Below are 23250 nucleotides of genomic sequence, written 5' to 3' on the forward strand. Positions count from 1 at the left end.
ATCACAATAGTGAGCAAGCTGTCATAAAGCCATTTGTGACAGTTTTGCTGAGATTGTAATCATGTGATCATTATAATTGGCCATATCAATCACATGATACCCCGGTCACTCACAGCACATGTGCCGGGCGACATACCAGTATGTCGCCTAGATTGTAGCTGCCGCCTACTCAAAGTAAATGTACTGTTGGTGGGCAGCAAGTGGTTAAATCTTGGAATGTACACAGGACAGCTCTGTCTCTAGCCAAGCACCTGGCTGCACACCCTAACAGTTCAGCAGTCTTTAATGTACTCTGTTCTTCTGGCCTAATTGTTGGGCCCAACTGTTTTGTTGGAGCGCTTAAAGTGTTACCAAACCCAGGATCCTGCATTCACTATATCTGGTCTCCCACAGTACACAGAACATGGAAATACAATTATTTTAGTAAATATAATCTGCTTAATATCTTTTCTCATCAGGAGTTAGAGCAGTCTTGTGACTTCAGCTGAGCACTGGTTACAGCTTGCCGGGGGAGTTTTCTTTCTGCTCTAGGAGTATGCAGAACCCCTGACCTCTGTCTGGACAGTGCTGATTGTCCCTGTGCTGATCACATGCACTTTTCCAACAAAAAGTGTGGACATTTGAACAAGAGGAGGTACAGAGAAGGATCAAACAGCCCTTTTACACAATGTGGACGATTAACCCCTTAGGTTCCACAGTGAGTATAACAAGCATGCTTTACTGCATATACAGGCTGATTTTACTGTTGTGGGTTTAGTAACGCTTTAACCCCTTGACGCCGATCGCACACAAATATGCAGCCTCTCGGCGTCTGAGCATATTAGAAAATACATTTGTGCTGAGATCGCACGCCCTGCGCGCTCCCAGTACATATGTCCGTGACTCACGGAAAGATCCCAATCTCCCCTTTCAATCAGGACCTTTTCCTATTATATGACCACCGTAATGGCGAATCACAGCAGTCACATGACCTAAAACCCCGCCTCCCAGCTTCTGAAACTCTTAAGGGGCCAGGAGGGGCCGGCACGAAGAGGTTAAGCACTGATAATGGCACTGGCTCTGGTCCCTTTAAGCACTGAGAATGGCACTGACGATGGGATACTCGCAGACAACATTGTCCCTCTATTGTCAAAATGTAGTGTGGATTTGGCCTGCAGCCTCTCACCAACTTCCTGTATTAGCAGGTGGTGAGCCACGGTATACTGAATGAAGCACAGCCATTCTGTGTCCACAGCATCCTTCCCCCTTGACCGGGTAGCAGGCTCTATCGATATCCGTGGTACTCACCGATGTCCCAGAATGTCTGTTGTTGTGCCTCTCTACCACTCAAGTGCAGCGGTAAGCAGCCTTATGTCTGCCTGAATAACTCCATGCTTCTCCTCCTCAGCCCAGTAAAAGCAACAGGAAAGAACCACCTCTTCTCTGAGCCTCAGTGCTTCATGGGATGTGTGATTTCCTATCAAACCGACTCAGAATTGTGGGAGGTGTGGTCTCACAAAGACTAACACTTCACATCTTGTGTGCATCACTATTTGGTAGAGAGCAGGCTTGACTTCATTTGGGGGAATTATAGCCTAATGCTTCCCTATGTTTCCAATTTACTAAAGACCTTCCTGACCATATGTACACTGCAATGGATGTCTGCAAGAGATTCTTACTGCTAATTGCAGATTTATATTTTGTAATATACAAGCATGAAACTTGTCACATGGCTACAATCTACCGCTAAAGGGGCAATGGATCAGGCTGTCAATATTCATCCCTTTAATTTTCTCCTGCATCAATCTCAGTGAAGAAATTTAAATGAATATGTCAGCAGCGGGATGAATGGATGTGTGGTTTACATAGTCGAGTTGTGGGAATAGGCAGTGTATTTTTATGTCAAGTTATTGCCCAAATTATTACTAAGAAATGGATAAGTATGCAGGACAAATATGCAACACTTTCATGTATTAAAACAAGATAAAACCACAGTTCTTTAACATATGGCCAGCACATAATAACAGATATATACAGTAAGGGCAGCACAGTGGCTAAATGGTTAGCACTGCTGCCCAGCAGGACTAGGGTCGTTGGTTTGAATTTCACCAATGGCACCACCTGCCTGGAGTTTGTATGTTCTCCCTGTGCCTGTGTGGGTTTCCTCCAGGTACTCTGGTTTCCTCCCACACTCCAAAAGCATGCTGGTAGGTTAATTGGCTCCTGTCTAAATTGGCCCTAGTATGTGTATGTATGAATGTAAGTTAGGGACTTTAGATTGTACACCCCTTGAGGGTTAGGGACTGATGTGAATGCTGGTAGGTTAATTGGCTCCAGTCTAAATTGGCCCTAGTATGTGTATGTATAAATGTAAGTTAGGGCTTTTAGATTGTACATCTCTTGAGGGTTATGGACTGATATGAATGTACAATATATACGTAAAGCGCTGCGTAAATTGACGGTGCTATATAAGTACCTGTAATAAATAATAATAAATCTAAGGTCAGCATACATATGGTGCTCAAAATATACTTTATGTTACTCTATAAATATGTCAGCCTTGTGAAATTAGTAATACTTCCTCTAAGAATTTCCTGTGCCAAACATGCTGTAGGTGCTCAGATAGACTTGGACTCCACTGGGGAAGGGGGAGGAGACTTTTGACCTTGCATGTGAGTGCTATGTAACTAACTGCCAACCCAATAAGTACCCATTCATAAAAAGCCAAATGTTACTATGATTATCAAAAAGGCCACAAACTGTTGGTAATATATAACCATATGCTGTGGGTTTTTTGCCATTCCCTGTGGTTACCACAAAAGGTTGTCACACACACATTGATAGATAGATTGATAGATAGATAGATAGATAGATAGATAGATAGATAGATAGAAAATAAAACATTTAAGGATTCACTTTAAAACATCACAGCAAACTCAAACCAGACCAGTGTAAACTGTAGCTCTCCTCACTATGTAAGCCAAAAAAAGGCAACCAAACAGGTACCAACACAACTAGGGGCTATGTTGCCCGTGGGCTCTTGGAATGCAAGAGCTAAGCCTAGGCCTTTGTAAAAGAGAGTTGGCAATATACAGAGAATTGTGCTCAACAGTTAGAAAACTATGCAAAGTCCTGAAATTTTGTCTTCTGCCACCTACGTTGGGGCCCTTGAAGACGTTGGCGCTTAATGAAAAATATGACGTGGGGTATTTCTACACTCCGTGAAATAGCCGTAGGAAACAATGGGTTACTTGGAACACTGAATGGGAGGGAAGCCAGCAAAGGGGCTAAGGTTCTGTGGTATAGACTCTGGTCAAACAGGACTAGCAGTGTTCATCAGTGGGCAATTGGGAAGTAACAGTAAAAGTAGAGGATGACAAGTCTTCCCAAGCACAAAATCAACAAGAGTAACTAATTATAACTATACTAGTTATAATGAATTATTAGTTAATGAGCCACTCACCAGCTCCTATTGATCTGTTGCAACAGGCTTCTTCCGATAGAGGGGAACCCCTTTAAATTGGAGTTGATTCCAGATGGCTATCTGTGGTGATCAGATGAATGGTGAACCCTGAGGCACAACAGCCTTACTGGCTACACATCCTAACAGTTCAGCAGTCTGTAATGTACTTTATTATACTAACTCCTAGGTTCTTCTAAGATCTACTAAGTTCATTCTCTCTTTCCAGCAGACCCTTCCCTTCTACATTCACTCCCAACTGCCCCTGCTCTTTCCTGGGCTTTTCTATTTATATGGGTCCTCCTAGGCTCCTTCTGCCTCTAGGTGCACTGTATCCTGTAGTTTTCTTCCCTGCAATGGTAATGGCTCTGCTTTTAGTCCAAACTACATTTCCCAGCGTTCCGTGTTCCATGCTTGAAAAAATCAAGAGCTCAAAGTCCATAGAAGCTCCATCTTGTGACAAAAAGGGAACTGCATACAGGCAATTTTAACAATAATATATTAAAGAATCTGCATGGACAAGTTATAGAGATTCTGGAGATCTCAGTTTTTTTGAAGAGATCAGTTTTTTTAGATGCAGTTGCCTAATAACATCTTATCTCAAGATATCTTATACTGTCATATTATTAAAGCCAGGGGTGTTGTTATGTTTTGTGAAAGACGTGGAGCATGCCTAGGTAATCTAAGCAGAACAATGGTGGATGTGGCCACACTGCACTGAAAGTGAGAGGGGTTCTAAGGGGTATAGGTATATAAAAACCTGAGCCTGCTTAGTGTATACCAGGGCTTTTTGCTCAGAGAATAGGTGCAGAACTCCCTCCTTCTGAGTCACACTTGTCTCCGCCTCCTACCCATCTTCGAGTACTGTCCCTTGGTTCCACCCCCTACCCACCTTCCAGTACCACCCCTTTTTGAGAATACAGAACCAAGTGTCATTTTATGATGCTAAGTAATTTGTATGGAATTTGTTGCTAAGAAAAGTAGTGAAATAGATCCCCTGCAGCCAGCAATAGACCCCCAATAGTAGATCTCCCCAGGAACAATAGATCCACCCTAACAACAATATCCCCTGACAGCAACAACAGATTTTTAAGCAGCCAGCAGCACTAAACCCTCCAGTGGCCAGCAACAATAGACCCCTCCCTCAACCGCAGATCTCTCCCAGCAACCATAGATCCCCCGCCAGCAACAACAAAACCCCTCAGCAACAATAGACCCCCATGCAAAAATAGATCCTCTCCAGTAACAATTGATCCCTCAGGAGCCAGCATCAGAAGACATTCAAGCACACCCCAGTATGCACACATATGCAACAGTCCTTCTACCCACAAAATACATTTAATTAATATGCAACAACTCTTCCATTGCATATGCTTTAATGCACACAGGATCTAGACAGAGAGCTAAGAGAGAACTTAATTAAAATAATGAACAATTTTTCAGGAGTTTGTGCAATTACAATGCAGCTTATAGAGTGCAGCGTTAAGGAGAATGTCATGTACAGGTCAGTGTACAGAGTACAGTACTCAGGAGAATGTAACACAGTACACGTACAAAGTGATGCAACCATGAGCATGTACTTTACAAAAGTAATGGACTTGATGCAGAGTATGGCAGTCAACATTATGTAATTTGTACTGCATATTTCTGACTGCAGTCTGAATGCTGTGCCATACATTGCATACGTCTGACCAGTACACTGTGTATGCTAGGCTATACGTTACATACTCCTGACCACTTCTCTCTTCATATTGGGCTGTACATTACATACTACTGAACACTATACTCTGTGTTATATGTTATATATTCCTGACTGCTGTGCTGTATGTTATACACTTAAGGAGTGCAGAGGTCAGGAGTATTTAACACACTGCTGGTCAAGAAAAAAATGTTCCCCAGTTCAAAACACACCCCCAGAAAACCCGCCCATAAAAAAAAGCACCCTCCCAAGCAATTTTCCCATTAAAAATTCCCCTCAAGCAAATAATCTCCCTCTCACAATGGAAAATCTTTCTTCCTCCTCAAGCAAAATACAGCTCAGTAAAAATTCCCCTCCCCCAAGCAAGAATCCCCCCTAAAATAAACCATTAACCTCTGCATCCTTTATTCATTTTTTATCTCTGCATATCTCTTCAATTGATTGTGTCTGAAACCTCTGTGCCCTTTTTTCACAATTAACCTCTGCATCCCTCTTCCATCACCGAACTCTGCACCCCTTTTCCACTGCTCCTGTTATGATCCGCCAGGTGGTGCCTCAGGCTGCCAACTGACAGACCTACTCAGAGCGTGGGGTCTAAGCCCGGGCTGTGCTTTCATCAGGGCCCCTGATGGTGGGGATGGACTTGAAACAGTCCCGGGCCAGGTCACGACCTCCGAGCAGGCCCACCAGTGGCTGAGGAGACCTTTGGGGACAGGTACCGGGAGAGCCAGATATGAAGAGGATGGCGGCCCCAGCAGGGTAGTAACGGATCGTGGGCCCGTGAGGGTAAGCGGGGTACAGAATCGGTAGGCGAAGAGTAGTCGGGTCACACACAGGGTCAGCAGGGAAGTCAATCCGTAGAATGGTCAGGGCAATCCGGGTCAAACGCAGGAGCAGGCAGAGTAGTCAGGACAATCCGGGTCAATCACAGGAGCAGGCAGAATAGTCAGGGCAATCCGGGTCAATCACAGGGGCAGGCAGCGTAGTCAGGGTCAATCAGGGTCACTAGACGGGTGCAGGAACTCAGGATCACAGGAAGACCTTGCGGCAATCTGTGACAGTGCAGGGCATCTTTAAATAGTGCGCCCTGCACTGTCATTGGCCGGCTAGGACGCGCCCCCGGCTGTCATTGGACGCCTGAGGCGCGCCCACGGCTCCTACTGCGCATGCGCGACGTCCTGTCAGCCGCGGCTCGCCGGGACCTAGTGCCTGTGTCCCGGCGCGATCTGCCGCCAATGTGCATGCGCGGGGGACAGAGCCGCGATCGTGGACCACGGAGCCGCGATCCCTGACAGCTCCCCTTTGCACTCTTCATCCGCAGTACACCCCTTGTCCTCCTCCTGCCTCTGCACAGCTCATCCACCGTTTGCCTCTGTACCCCTCCTCCATAGCTCACCCCCAAGTCCACTAGGCACAGCTCACCTCTGCATTCCCTGTCTGCTGCTCGCTACTTTATCCTTCATTCGCCGCTCACCCCTGCACAACTCATCCACTGCTTGCCTCTGCACAACTCATACACAGCTCAGCCCTCCAGGCACAGCTTTTCTCTGTACCCCTTGTCCACAGTTCCCTTCTGCTTTGCTCATTTACAACTTGCATCTGTACCCATCAACCACAGCTTGCTTTTACACCACTCATCCACAGCTCACCTATGCAGCGCACATCCTCAGTTTACCTCTGCACCCCTTGTCTACAGTTTAAACCACTATCCCACTAAGCACAACTTGCTCCTGTGCCCCCTCATCCACAGCTCATGTCTGTACTCCCCTATCTACCACTTGCTTTTACACTCCTCATTCACAACTAACCTACATCTCTTTCACCCCTCATCTACAGCTCACCTTTACCCCTCAACCCCTTGTCCACAGTTCAAACCCCTATCCCACTAAGCACAACTTGCCCCTGTGCCCCCTCATCCACAGCTCATGTCTGTACTCCCCTACCTACCACTTGCTTTTGCAACCCTCATTCACAACTAACCTACATCTTTCACCACTCATCTACAGCTCACCTTTACCCCTCAACCGCTTGTCCACAGATCACCTGCTCACAGTTTGCCTTGTACACAAGTCACCTACTGCACAGCTCACCTCCACCCCCTGCACTCAGCTCGCCTTCACCCATTGGTCACAGCTAACTTGCACCATCAGCACACAGCTTGTCTGCTCCTTCTTTGTACATAGCTCACCCGAACCCCCATATAAGCAGCTCATTTGCTCTTCTTGCACCCCTTGTATACAGCTCATATGCACCACCTGTAAACAGCTAATTTGCACCTTAGTTCCCAGCTCACTTGCACCTGCATACACTATTGCACCCATCTCCACATTCAGAGGCAACTATCCCAAAGTATAGTCTTTTTCTTTTGTTTACTTGCTGCTGCTAATTCACACTTTCAACACAGGAGCAGAGACCTATTAAACATTGTGAAGAGCAGTGACCTCAGCACCAGATGCGGGGCACATCCCCCAAGTCCCCTGCACTAGCGATGCTCCTGAATAAAGTGTGTGTAAATCCTAAGTGTAACACACTGCATTAATACTGGTTGCAGGATGTTAATTAGTGTTCTGCGGTTCAGTCATACAAACTCTATTGAAGCAAAGCCTTGTTGATCTTGTATGCTGGCAGCAGGAATTCAGACAAGGAGTGAATAGACTACACTGCCCAGCAGAGATGGCAAAGGGGCACGAGTGTACATATTGAGAAGCCCAGGAAAATAAACGGTGATAGGCAGAGGGAGGGTGTGTGTATGGAGAAGGCATGGGAGAGCCATTTAGGGGAGAAGGAAAGAAGGACTGCTTACCACTGGTATTACTGACATGCAGGACAATCAATCCTGTAAGCAGGCGGATCGTAGTGCTGTCATCGGCTTTATTTCTTAATGGAGGGGCCAAGAGAACATGCCCGCCCCCCCCCAACTAAGAGACTACCTCTTGCACTGCAAAGGCTACAAACCAGGTGAGAGGTTTACATTACCCAGATCATCACAAGTTGCAAGTGACTGTGTTAATTTCAGTTGTTCAATTCAGTACACCTTACACCACACATTATCACACTGAGTCACAGACTGCCTAGCTCATTCTGTATTATGGCCTACTGTTTTAGTGTCTCACTACAATCCTAGAACTGCAGGATTCTGGCTACAGCACATGTCCCTGCAGACAGGATAATCTTGCCTTCATCCTTTGTGTTAAAGAAACCTTACCCAGCTTCAACATCACTCAAATGGGGAAACTTTCTGTGGCTACACCATCTTGAGGACATCTTACACAAGAAGGAACCTTAATGTGCACCAACTAGAGCCCCATCAAGTGTGCAGAAGATTTGTCACTATTCTTTAAAGAGATACAAAAGGGGACACTATTGCTCAAAACAAAAAGTATTTGTCTCAAGAGTTAAACTCAGTTACCAGCCACTGAGAACCCAAAAGTGAGTTAGCCTGACAACTTGATAGTTCACTTCAGCTCACTTGGGGAGAGATATCTCAGGAGCTGGAACTGATGTTTAAATTCTGATCCTGCAAGACATTTGGGTTTGCTTAAAGTGATACTGTGCCTTATTACTTTGTTGAACCTTTTAGAGTGTTTAATTTGTCTTTTATGCACATCTACTGTCATTCTTGTTGTACTTTCACCCTTTATACTCTGACCTCAATACATTTAGAATATTTGCTCACCTTAAACTGTGTTTATTTTTTGATTTAATGCCAGGGAGTCCTCCTGGCATAAAAATACTCAGTGGCCTCAAGAAGGTAGCACTACATAGAAATGAAGTTTTCTCATTTGCTTCTCTTTCATCTGCTAAATATTCAATTGACAATGTTTTATATTTGTTCAAAAAGTGCAGCATGTTTTTAGAGTTAAAACATGGGGAAAGGTGCATGTATTCCAGAGATGTACTAGATGTGTTTTTTCCTTAGTTTACCTTGACATAAGCTTTAAATAACGTTCAGTTTGGTATGCCTTAACACATTCCTATTTCTGGTTACCATGTGAATTTTTCTATGAAGAATGATCAGTTTCTTTCCTGTGGTTTATGGGTCAGAATTCAAGTAAAGATGTGCAGAGGGAAGCATGAAGAAGCAGGTGCAATGAGTCTTCCAAAGGAATCAATGGGCAAGTCAATGATAAAAATAATCATTTGACCTCTCCAGACAGCAAATGTCAACACTTGGGCACAGCAGCTGTAGAAACAAGGGAAATGCTACTAAGGCCTATGATTCAGGTTATTTGCTTTTTTATAAAAATGCCACCTAGCAAAATATATTATAAGACATGAGCTTTGATGGTTCTAGCTACTTAGTGATTACCATTTTCCAGATATACACTACTGAATGACTTATTAGCTTACTTAGGCAACCCACAGTCGAGTCAATTTTTTTCATTAGACCTGTGGGTTGAATAAAAACAAATGACCCAATTTGTGTGGATTGGGGAATTCTGCCCACTGAGCTATTGTATTCTGACAGCGTGGAGACTTTCCCGCCATCAGAATACACTGATCAGTACTGCAAGCTATAGCTGGCGGCGCTGATTAAGCAGGGAAAATCCAAAAGGCTAGTTGTAAGAAGTCAATCTACCAATCAACTTCTGTACAAACAGCCTACCAAAATCATTGGATTCAGGTGTTCCAATCACCTCCATGGCTCAGGTGTAAGAAATCAAGCACCTAGGCATGCAGACTGCTTCTACAAACATTTGTGAAAGAATGGGTCGCTCTCAGGAGCTCAGTGAATTCAAGCGAGGTACCGTGATAGGTTGCCACCTGTGCAATAAGTCCATCCTTGAAATTTCCTTGCTGCTAAATATTCCACGGTCAACTGTTAGTGGTATTATAACAAAGTGGAAACAACTGAGAACAACAGCAATTCAGCCACAAAGTAGTAGGCCACGTAAAATGACAGTGCAGGGTCAGCACATGCAGGATTGCACAGTGCACAGAAGTCACCAACTGTCTGCAGAGTTAATAACTAAAGACCTCCAAACTTTGTGTAGCCTTCAGATTAGCACAACAACAGTGTGTGGAGAGCTTCATGGAATGGGTTTCCATGGCCGGGCAACTGCATCCAGGCCTTACATCACTGAATACAATGCAAAGCGTTGGATGTAGTGGTGTAAAGCACACCACCACTGGACTTTAGAGCAGTGGAGACATGTTCTCTGGAGTGACAAATCACGCTTCTGTGTCTGGCAACCTGATGGACGTGTGTGGCGGTTGCCAGGAAAACAGTACCTGCCTGACTACATTGTGCCAATTGTAAAGTTTGGTGGAGGGGGGATTATGGTGTGGTGTTGACTGCATAAGATAAAGAATATGAGGAATGCGCTAAATCTTTTAGTTGACCTGTGAGCGTGTTGGGTTCCACAGTAAGGCTCAAAAGTCTGACCACAATGAATAGGTCTTATTGCCGAGTCCCTGAGATGATCTCCTGATATGAAAGCACACCAATCCTGGCGATAGAGGATATAAAGTGATTTCGTGCTACTGTAAAGAGGCGCACTCCCCCTGGTGGTAGGAGACGGCAAGAGTGGTGCACTGGGGTTCCTGAGGGCTTTACGCTGAGGACCATTTGGCTGTGACCAGGAGTAGGTCATTATACTCCAATGCGCATTTACTTGCGCTATCTGGTTAGTGCATTTTACAGTTATTCCCCTATCACGGAAGTCACGGATTTGCTTGGATACACCCCAAAACTTATGACTTTAACATCCCTATCACTATAGGCACTTTGATGAGTTGGATAGATCTTCATTACTTATCTGACCATTGTTTACATTAATTTATGAATGTGGGATCTGGTGCATGTCAAAATATGAATGTTTAACTCTGCTATATATATGTTAATTCCCTGTATTATATACTCAAGCGCTGCAACTTTTTGTATTTGACTTATGGTGTGGTGTTGTTTTTCAGTTGTTGGGCTTGGCCCTTAGTTACAGTGAAGGGAACTCTTAAGGCGTCAACATACCAAGACATTTTGGACATTTCATGTTCCCAACTTTGTGGGAACAGTTTGGGGATGGCCTCTTCCTGTTCCAGCATGACTGAGCACCAGTGCAAAAAGCAAGGTCCATAAACACATGGATGAGCGATCTTAGGGTGGGGGAATTTGACTGGCCTGCACCTCAATAGAACACCTTTGGGATGAATTAGAGCGGAGACTGCAGGCCAGGCCTTTTTGTCTGACATCAATGCCTGACCTCACAAATGCGCTTCTGGAAGAATGGTCAAACATTCCCATAGATACACTCCTAAACCTTGTGGACATCCTTCCCAGAAGAGTTGAAGCTGTTATAGCTGCAAAGGTTGGGCCAACTCAATATTGAACCCAATGGACTAAGATTGGGATTCCATTAAAGTTCATGTGCGTGTAAAAGGCAGGTGGCCCAATACTTTTGGCAATATAGTGTATATTGTAGAGCATGTACCAAATACAAGATAACATTTTTTAATTTGAATTTTATATCATTATACTTTCTTCATTTTCAAACTGAAAATGTCATATAGTTTTAATACATGCATATAAAAGTATATAGGCTTGGTTTTATTAGAACGACAGCTTGACAGATACAGATATAGCTATACAGACAAATGAAAGGTCACCGGAACAAGGTAATGCAGTACATTCAGATTTCTGAAATGATGCATGTGCTATGTCAAAGCAGTGTATTGATGGATCATTGTATCATCATTGGAACTTCAAGTTGTCTCTGCCAGCGGAGGGTTGTAAAGGTAGCAGGCAAAACAGATTATATTCCTTCTCCCCAGAAATAATTCAAACTCTTTACATCAACTTCAGTATATTCTGAGCTGCCTACTAGTTAGTTTAACACAACCACTGGAAGCCACCATAAAATTCTTAAAGAGGACCATAAGAAAAAAGGGAAGATTTAATGTTTAAGGGAACAACTTAAAATTTTTAATTGTGCATTCCTCATAAAAAATAGCAGCACAATTCATGTGTCCAGACACTTCTGCCTCTGACTGCTTATCTCACAAGATTTGACAATTTCACTCCTGTAGTGCTCACTGTTCTCCTTGCTTTATGGAAAGCTATACCTGATCACATGCAGGTTCAGGTCAAGGTTAGGTTCGCAATGAACCCAAACTGTTTATAGTTCATGCACCCCGCATAATAATGCAGCCATATTCTGGCATAGCAAACAACTACCGATAATTAGCTTCCTGGCCTCTGAACATTAGGTGGTCAGGTGTCTTAGAATGGCTAATAATAGGGCCTTTCTTATGTGCCAGCTCATTACTGTACAAATCAAAGTTTGCAGAAGCCAAATTGAAAATGTGCTTAGCTGGGATAGGGACAGCATAGTCATGCTCCTAATAAAGTGCACAGGGACAGGTTAGTGTCTGGTTTGTAGGCAGGCACTGGTATGTTAAAATAGAAGTAAACCCTTCAATGAATGTCCTTTAGGGAGAAAAATGCTGTGTATCCTAGGGAATTTGGGGGTAGAGGGAGGTCAGATTGCTATTTATGTAGCACCCTCCTAGTAAGATAGGGTGAGCTAGCTGAATATTTTTCTAGACAGGAGGCTGAATAACAACCAGGAGAAATAGCCAGAGTGGTCAAATTTGGGCCATGGCTGAGAGGATCTGCAGATCAGCTCTCTGAAACCTCTCCTGATCTAGAGACTTGGAGAAGTCTCTAGAACTCAGTGGGTGGAGGTGAGGAGTGGCTGATCTATATGCTTAAAGGATCTCAACCAATCCCCAAGCAGGAGGCTTGGCAAGGGGTTGGGGCAACCTTTAAGCATAGGTGAGCCTGCTCAGTAGCAGGGAGAGTTCAGGTGGAAGATGTGAGGAAAGCTGAGATCCTGGAGCCTGGGAGGGGGCCCAATTGAAAGAGAACTACCTACAGGCTGGGACTTGGACAGGAAGATCGCTCAGCCTCACCAGCCCCCAGAGCGAGAACCACCTGTGGAGCCAATAAAACAGCCAGCCCAGCAGAAGGCCTGAAGGCAGCCACCTACCTACACCAGCTCACAGGAAAGAGACCAAGTGGGTAATCCTACAACCCCTGGGCCAGTTAAGTGGAAAAGAGCACTCTGGTGGGAAACTTGATTATCTCCTTACCTGGGACTGTTTCATCTTAAAGTGACAGGCACCGGATCCCCTTGCCGAGGGATTTCTCTAGACAGCTGGATCGAGGAGAACTATCTGGGGTTTGGGGTGGTACACCAGGAGAGGCGGGAAAGCTCTCCAAGAAGAGGAACCCTTCCATGGGCTTGTACATAGTTGCTAAGGAGTTTGTCCTCAGTTGCAGTTCCCTTGGGCATCCCGTACACCCCTTACCCCATCCGAGTTCAATTCCCCAAGGACTGTTTTACTGTCTCTGGAATGCAAGTCTGTGTGAAGATGCGTGTTGCCTGGCTGTGCAGGACTATAGGGGGACCCAAAACAAAGTGACTCCTAAGGGGGTAATGCTGATGTGTGTCCTGCGGCTTCTTTACAGCTTCACCACATGCACCATCTTCAATCAGACCAGACTGCATGTGTGTTTTTAAAAAGGGCATATATTCTATTTTTGCTGACTGCATTTTCTTTACAGTGTGTACCTAAGTCTACATACATTTTACTGCTAAACAGCTGCATGTACATTTTCATAGGGCATATTATTTAATTACAAACAAATTAGCTTGCGAGCCACTGAGGTATATTATGAAGGTATAAGTACTAGATCGCTGGTTAATAAGCCCACTCTCTTCTGATGTGCATTTTTAAGAAATTAATTTAAATATCAACCTCGCTCTAATATCCACAAAACAAATAAATCAAAAGTGCTATGTGCTTATAAATAAATAAAATATAAGAATAAATGGTGTATCATGATTGAAATTTGTGAAAACAAATAAATTAATATTAAACGTAGCTAATTATATAAAATAATTCATATCTTATTAATACATCACAAAATGTGCAATCCTTATGACAATGTGTAATGTGCAAATTTCCCTCTGTGAAAAACTTGTAATTTAATAAATAAAATAAAAAAGTTAATAAGAAGTGATAAATGAAAAATATATAGGGAGTGATGTTTTTTAAATAAATAAATAATAATCAAAAAGTTAAAAAGTCTCTGAATAAACGACAATTATATCCCACTGTGCAAAATGAATGTCCAGCTTTGATGGATATACTCTCCTTCTATATGAAGATCTGATCTTTGCTGTGATGTTGAGAACCTGTGTGGCTGCAGGACTGTGAGGGATACTCCCTTCTTTGATCCACTCCTTAGTCCTCTGCCTTTGTATTCCTCGTGTATAACATGTAAGAAAAGGAATAAAAGATATGGTGCCTTATCCCAAGGGTAAAACAGCCTTTTATTGTGCTTCTCTATTGCACTCACATTTTAAAAGTAACAAAAGCGCTTTGTATATATAAAAATTCCCGCAGCTTGTAGCTGAATCAAACGAACGGTGTGTGTCAACACACCCTCAGTACTCGCCGTATCGTTGTTAGATTGTGCGATGATGTCACTGCCCCTCCCCAACGCGTTGCGCTACAGGGATTTTCACAAATTTCAATCATGATACACCATTTATTCGTATATTTTATTTATTTATAAGCACATAGCACTTTTGATTTATTTGTTTTGTGGATATTAGGTTGATATTTAAATTAATATTATTTAATTGTTGCTCGCTGAAATATTTTTTTAAATATCTTTTTCACTAAAACAGTGTAAAATTCCTGGACAATGTGCATCAGCATGGAAGTTTATTTTTGAGAAAAAGGAGAGAAGCGCCTCTAAGTGCAATAAGTCTTTTAATTCAAGTCTAAATGTAGAAACACTCACATGTGTGAAGTAATCATAAGCATAAAAACCGTGGTTAACAATAGTTAACGGTGGGGTGGTAACCCGGGTGAAGAGCCGTCATCTCTCTGCGATGTGGGGAGGTCAGCTCTCGGCTGGAACAGCGTGGTGGCTGGAGGGGGAACAGCGGTGAGGCCAGCCTTCATGCACGTCCTCCCTCAAAGCCGGATGGAACGCACGCTGAAACGTAGATCCCAGGGTGCACTGCGACGCGTTTCGGAGCATGCACTGGCCGTGGAAGGCGGAAGTGCACTCCTTTTTCAAGCAGGGGGAAGTGGATGAACAGGGGTGAATATATAGGGAACGTGAGTCTAATTGATCAATTAACCAATTAACCAATGAGTGACCATTGCTGTCAGGTGAATAGTGTAAAGTCATGGATGTTAACTGGGGGGTAAAAGGAAACCAAATGGAAAAAAGAGAGGATGTAATAAATAAGAAAACGGAAGAAAAAAAAAAAAAAAAAAAATTATGTTCTGGGAGATTAGTGGGGTAAAATGTTCACCTTGCAGCACTGGCACATCAATTATGTAACAGTAGTGAGCAGATATTTAGTGGTAATACAGCATGATTGCAAGATGATACAGCGGACACTTGCTAGAATTACTCCAAACATACTCCTGGGAACCCGACTATTGTTGGGTCTCGTTAGATGTCTGCTCCCTATACACCTCGATACCCCATGATGTAGGCATCACCGCCATCCAGCATTATCTATCCTTGGATCCATCACTCAACCCCAAACAATCTTCCTTTATAGTAGACGCCACCTCATTTTGCCTCAAACACAATTACTTCACATTCAACCACGATTTCTACTTACAAACTCAAGGTACAGCCATGGGAGCCAACTTTGCACCCTCATATGCCAACTTGACTATGAGTTTCTGGGAGGACAAACACATATGGCACAACAATCCCTTTGCCGCCCACATCATCTTTTACGGCCGTTCCATAGATGACATTATCGTCATCTGGGATGGACCAATATCACACGTAGACCAGTTCGTAACCCATTGCAATTCAAATCCTTTTGGACTGTCCTTCACCTCCACTCACCACAAACATACTCTTGTATTCCTAGATCTCGAATTATACCATGACAATCTCCAAATATTAACAAAAAACCACTTCAAACCCGTATCTGGCAACTCATACCTCCACTTCAACAGCTGCCACCACCCCAAATGGATCCAAAATATACCTAAAGGACAATTCTGTCGTCTCAGACAAAACTGCACCACAGATTCAGATTACAATCTCCAGAGTGACATTCTAATAAAGAAATTCCTAGACAAAGGTTACCCACACAAGCTAGTAGATGAGGCCCACTCCTTCTACCACAAGGGTAGACCCCAAACACACAATAACACACAGTCTCCCAACCAGGTCAGATTTATAACCAAATTCCACAACAACTTTCACAAAATGGAGTCTATCATCAATAGACATTGGCCGATACTACTACAGGATCCACATTTAATAGACATCTTAGATAAAAAACCAAAATACACCTACCGCAAAGCCATCAACCTTAAAAACAAGATTGCCCCCAGCAAATACAACCCACCCACCAACACACTCAACACAATCTGCCTCATACCCATTGTCGGCATGTATAGATGCAACAAAGCGCTATGCAAAACTTGCCAATTCGTTAAACACGGACAAAAAAACTTCACCACAAAAGGAAAAACCTATTCATTCAAAGAATTTTACAACTGCTCCACTGATCATGTAATCTATTGTATATCCTGCCCTTGCGGCCTCCTATATGTGGGACGAACCATCAGACCCCTCCGCGCCAGGTTTGGCGAGCACAGACGTCTTATTGAAGATGGTAAAGACAAACATAGCGTCCCCCGCCACTTCCTTGAATATCACCAAAAATCCACTGATGGCCTACAAGTATGGGTCTTAGAATCCATACACAACAATCTCTCTGAGTCTGATCGTTTCAAAAAACTCTGTTCACAAGAAACTTATTGGATATTTACATTAGATACATTGTCCCCAGGCGGACTCAACGAGGAATTAGACATTAACACTATACTATAAACACTACAATCTCCCATTCACAGCCACTCAACACTCACAATGATACTTCCCCCCCCCCCCCCTTTCTTTATAAAATTTTTTTTTTTTTTTTTTTATCGAATTTTTTAATCGAATTTTTTAATCGAATTTTTTTATCAAATTTTTTTTTTTTTTTTTTTTTTTAATCCAATTTTTAGTTTATTATTTATAACCTTTTTTTCATTATTTATATTTTATTCTATTTTTTATAATTTTTTACAATGTAATTTACTTTTTATAATGTCATCTGCATGTATTATTACCAATATGTTTATCATCTTGCAATCATGCTGTATCATCTTGCAATCATGCTGTATTACCACTAAATATCTGCTCACTACTGTTACATAATTGATGTGCCAGTGCTGCAAGGTGAACATTTTACCCCACTAATCTCCCAGAACATAATTTTTTTTTTTTTTTTTCTTTCGTCTTCCGTTTTCTTATTTATTACATCCTCTCTTTTTTCCATTTGGTTTCCTTTTACCCCCCAGTTAACATCCATGACTTTACACTATTCACCTGACAGCAATGGTCAATCATTGGTTAATTGGTTAATTGATCAATTAGACTCACGTTCCCTATATATTCACCCCTGTTCATCCACTTCCCCCTGCTTGAAAAAGGAGTGCACTTCCGCCTTCCACGGCCAGTGCATGCTCCGAAACGCGTCGCAGTGCACCCTGGGATCTGACGTCATCACGGCCACGCCGCTGCTACGTTCCAGCGTGCGTTCCATCCGGCTTTGAGGGAGGACGTGCATGAAGGCTGGCCTCACCGCTGTTCCCCCTCCAGCCACCACGCTGTTCCAGCCGAGAGCTGACCTCCCCACATCGCAGAGAGATGACGGCTCTTCACCCGGGTTACCACCCCACCGTTAACTATTGTTAACCACGGTTTTTATGCTTATGATTACTTCACACATGTGAGTGTTTCTACATTTAGACTTGAATTAAAAGACTTATTGCACTTAGAGGCGCTTCTCTCCTTTTTCTCATCTACAGAAGTTGCTACAGCTTATTTGGAAGCCTTGCCCTCAGTGCCACACGGAATCCTACGCTCTTCATACAGTAGCCACTAATACCACCATCACCCATACTACCATTTCCCAGGACTTTGCAGTGTTTGCGCTGTTACAACCCTTCCTCATTTTTTCTGGAAGTTTATTTTTACCTTTGGTAAGGCATGTGATGGGTTGGTTTGCAATCAGGAGATTATGAAAGATGGGGCAAAGTTTGAGTCCAGCGGTTGTAGCAGTAGAGTGGTTCAACTGGATGAATACACAAACAGATCCCCCTAGCAGCTGATGAGGGCTCACCCGGGGCACAGAATCTAAGCACTAGCCGGTCTTCACCAAAGCTCCTGTTGGTGGAGATGGGTTTTGCTTCCAGTTTGCAGCCGTTTGTATTGCCACAGCAGGAAGATAGCAAGCAGGGGTCAGGTAGCGGATAAATCAGATAGGAAAAAAGCAGAAGCGTAGTCGATGAACAAGCCAAAAGATCAGTAACAAGTAAAAGATGGATGAGATCAGGCAGAAGCAATGAATAAGTCAAGGGTCAGTAATGAGTGGTAGTGAAGATAAGGAGCAAGATATCGGCTGGAGAGAGCACAATAATCTGGCAAACAGGAAGTGCAGAGACATAGTTTATGTAGGAAATTCATGGGGGGAGTAACAAGTTCAAGGTTCACCAAAAGCAAGATACAAAGTTAGACTGTCCAAAGAATCAGGCAAAGAGCGGTCCAGTACCTCAGTGGCACAGTAAGAAGAGCTACAGCCAGACACTGCAGAGGTTCCAGATTGAGATCTGGATCTTGACAACAGTCAGGTCACAAAGTTCTTAAACATAATTCATTATATCAGTATCACCAACTATTAAAGCGTATATGACAATTTAGTTGTTGAGTTTACATCTACTTTTACAAAGTATGCTTGCGTTTTTGTGCTGGAGTATATTTTCTAATGTGCCCTTCCTGTATAGATAGATTTGCAAACCCAAAAATGTTTTTCTCTGTCTGCCAAAATAACTGATAGCTAGCTCTTCAATTAATAATATATTAGCTCTTTTTTAATAAATAGTCTATTTTCCTTTTTTTAAGTTTATAGTTTAAAGCTTGATGTAATTAGAACAGTTGTTGCTGACTGTCTATCCAACAGCTTATTTTTTTTAGAAATTGAAGCATTGTTTGAGTGAAAAAAAGGTGCAAGAAATGTGTGCACCTAAACAACATCATGTTATACCACCCACATTCAGCGCACATTTACCTATCCTGAAAGATATAATAAAAGTCAGATATAAACCAGTTAGGCCTATTATCCATAATTAAAACTGTACTGCTGCTGGAAATGTTTCACTGCTGTATCTTGTGCAATATATTAACTTGTTTTTCAATTTAGAAACTCTAAAGATGGAAAATTATATAAATATCTATAAAGTGTTCACAAAACTGTAAGTTATTTAGTTACTGTCTAAATAAACCTAGGCCTTATATGATAAGCTGCATAAACTGATAAGATATGTTTGTTCTTTTCTTTTGCACAACCAAGAAAAGTGATTCTGCCACAATTGGATTGCTTAAGCAAAGTCAGATAGAGAATTCCCATGAAAATATTTGTCTGGTGAGGTAGTAATGTCTACTTTGACAATCAGAAAATATTTATGAGCTTTAATCTGCTTCGATTCCATGTGATCACCACCATAAAGTTAGCTGGATAAATTGTGGTTTACTTTGGCATTCACATTTCTCTTTAAATCTGAAGTAGCATTTGGTATTAAACACAGAAGCAAACATTTATTAAAGCATAGTGCAGTTTTCAACTTCTTAGATGTTATGTCTGTATTATTTGTTTTTATAGGTTTTTATAGGCTTTCTTTCCTTTATTTTCACCTGATGATCTAGTAAGTCTGTTGAATTTCAATAGAAAAGGCTGTCCTATAGATGTAGCAGTTAGGGGTGCTTACAATGGCCAACTCTATCCCAAAATGAAGAGAAACTGTGCAACACCCTGCTATTATTCAGACTGCAGACTGTTACAGTAGATATAAGATGGTAGTGTCCTACAAATCAGTGGCACACATCTTGGTGAAAGGCTTTATGGATTTTGTAGACTGAACCACAGGATTTTGTTAAAAGACAGCAAATTAGTGGTGGACTAAATGTTAGTGGGTGGGGAGACTACGTTTCCCAGAGGAGCTGGCATGTGGGCAGAGGCTTATAAAGGTGGAAGCACAGGAACAGAGGCAGTAAGTGAGCTGGAAGAGAGTAGGAGGGAAGGTATGAGGAAGAAGCTGTGCAGAACGCTGGAGGACCAGACCAGGCCACGTAGTGGGGGAGCAGAGAAAGAAATAGCGGAAAGCTGACATCACCAAAGAATTTGAAGAACTACTCGGTTGGCTGGAGATCCAGAGGGTTGCTGTCACCAACGAACTCTGCAAGGGGAACTGCAGGACATCTGGGGGCTCAAATCTACAGAAAAATCACCAGTGACTGGGACGGTGCCACAGATCAGGTGAGAGAGTCCCAATCTCCAACTAATTAAGTTGTCACTGACCTTCTATCGAATCAGACATTCTCTATACAGTTACTGATATTGTTCAGAATTTACACAAGTTGAGGCCTAGTTCACTCGGCCTATTAGCAAACACATCCCCAGCATAATTCAGTCATTAGAGCAAACTGCAGTGTCCACCCTCTGTGAGCCAAGCCACACCACTGTTTCCTCTGCAATTGATCTACATCTATCAAGGGAAACTTGTCCTTGTTGCCATTTGGTACTGCAGCCTAGAGAGGAACTAACCCTTTGCCAATAAGAGCTTCTGCCCACCCTTTAATCCTCTTGCTTAAAACTTGCATCTCATCTTGTGCCTTAAAGGGGTACTGCCCAAGTTAAATACCACTTAAAGAGATAATGTCTGTGCTGACCTATATGCTTCTGAGGGACTTCCACCTGTTGCAACCAAAGAAGATCTGAATTCCTGTAGTGCACCAACTGGGCCCCAACAAGCGTATAGAAGATCTTTCACTGCAGTTAAAGGGACTTTAACCTTTCTAGTTAAAGAGCGCTTTCCTTTATTTCAGATTTGAACATTTATCAGCTTCTGAGTGCCCAAAGTGAGATAGCTTTATTCTTTAGTAGTTTTTTATCTCAGCTCACGGTGAACAGGAGGGCCCAAAAACTTAGCGGCGCTCAAGAGGGTAGCACTACATATTCATCAATGTTTTTGCAGCCTAACTGCATTACCATAATAAATTAAAGGGTTCAACTGGGCTTTAATGTCTATCCCTATCTTGAAGGGTAGTGTTATAAATTCTGTATTTAGCCCCACAGAACAGGCAGTGCACAGTCCACATGTGTTTTTCTACTTCACCGCAACAAGGAAACAAGAAATTTTATTCAGGAAAATGACATAGAGTTTACCATAGATGCAGCTACAAACTTATAAACACTGCCATCTACTGGTTGAAAAATATATCTCTACTGAATAATGATGTTGTTGCAAAAAATAAATGAACACTGTATTCCAACAGGTAGTCTTAGGACTACTGCAGAAAAGCCTCATTCCACCTGTTCATACTTGTGATCTTCATGGCAATTATCCATAGCTTGTGTAATAGCCCTAAACAATATTTAACTACATAAAACATAGATGTAACATGATATATATGTATTTGATATACATATTTTCTTTGTTAGGCAGTGAAGCAGAGAATTTGATTAAAAGAGCAATACAAAGAAGAGAAAATTACTTTGCTTGTAATTTTCTCATGACCTTGCTGCATTGGGGATTTGCACAGTCTAATCCTGGGTACTAGAAAGGTTAAAGGCAAAGAGAGAATTTTGATGTAAAGTACTGATCATCTTTTTGATAAGATGAGGATAGCTTATGTTTTGTTGGATTTTTCATATCACATCTATTCTCCTGTTAATGAGCTGTTTGTAACACATGCAAAATAAACACATCATCTCAAGTCATTTTTTTCGCTCTGTCAGTTAAGCCTTTTTTTTTTGATGTGAGAAATACTACAATAGAAGTGCATAACATGCAGCCAGAGCCAAGGATCTGAACAGATGATAGGCATGGATAGGCAGCTGTCACTATTGCCCAGAGGACTACACACAGAGGAGGCATACACTTTGCATTGTCTGAAATTCACCTCGGCTATCGGAACGCATGTAACTGCCTCAGGCAGAGTCAGTTGTTGGGAGGATCAGCTGTCCTATCATTCATTCCGCTATCTCTTGTCCTTTTCTTGTAGCAGGCAGTGTCAGAACCTGGCATGACATGAATGCACTTTACAATATTTCTGTCTATAGGCATGAGCCCTGTGATCCCGAGATTAGATGATCCTTATACATTCTGACAGTCATAATAACATGACAGAAAGTAAGACCATATCATTTATAGATTATTTTACACCAATAGCGCATGGCCTTTGTCTAATAATATTGTCATAAGTACTATGATGTGCAGCGAATGTTACACATAACAGATTTCTTCTTTCTACAAAGTAGTACTATTAGAATAATCAAGATGATTACTGACTTGATACTAACAGTAAGTGATCTTCAAAATGCTGTAAGCTACAGCAAGTGGTAAGAAACCCCCCATGTTATTTAGGTAAAGACAGTCAGATGAAATTTTTCATTTTCTTTTTGACACAATCAAGCTTAAGTATGCAATATATATGTTATAGCAGGCTATAGGTGGATCAAAGCACAGACTGTCTGAGATTTAATCCATCTATGGGCAGGCTGGTTGTATTGAAGTCGATCCATCAATTTACTTCAGTACAACCAGCCTGTTGGATTCTTACATGTGATTACTGCCGGCAGTTAAAGCAGCCAGCAGTGATCATTGTGTTCTGCTGGTGGGGAAGGTTCCCTGTCGGAAGAACACAATAGCACTGCAGGATGGATGCTCCCATCATTACTATGTTGATGTTGGAATTGAGTGATTTTCTTTCCTGCAACCTGCGGTTACAGGGAAGAAAATTGCATTGTCTATGGCTTGCCTTAAGGAGTAGGCAGGATAAAACCAGAAACTTTTTTGCAGCTTTATCAATCTGTAAACAACAGCAAATAGATAAGATGATTTCATCACTCCCCAAAATCCTACACCCACAAATTGATTGCTAGGTTCTATTTTCAGGGGGTTGTGGAATCCTGTGTGAAATCGGAAAAAACTGATACTACTGTTAGCAACCGCC

Source organism: Staurois parvus, unplaced genomic scaffold (assembly GCF_062004578.1).
Source record: "Staurois parvus isolate SC_StPar_1 unplaced genomic scaffold, SC_StPar_1.0 ptg000017l, whole genome shotgun sequence".
In the NCBI taxonomy this organism is placed as follows: domain Eukaryota; kingdom Metazoa; phylum Chordata; class Amphibia; order Anura; family Ranidae; genus Staurois; species Staurois parvus.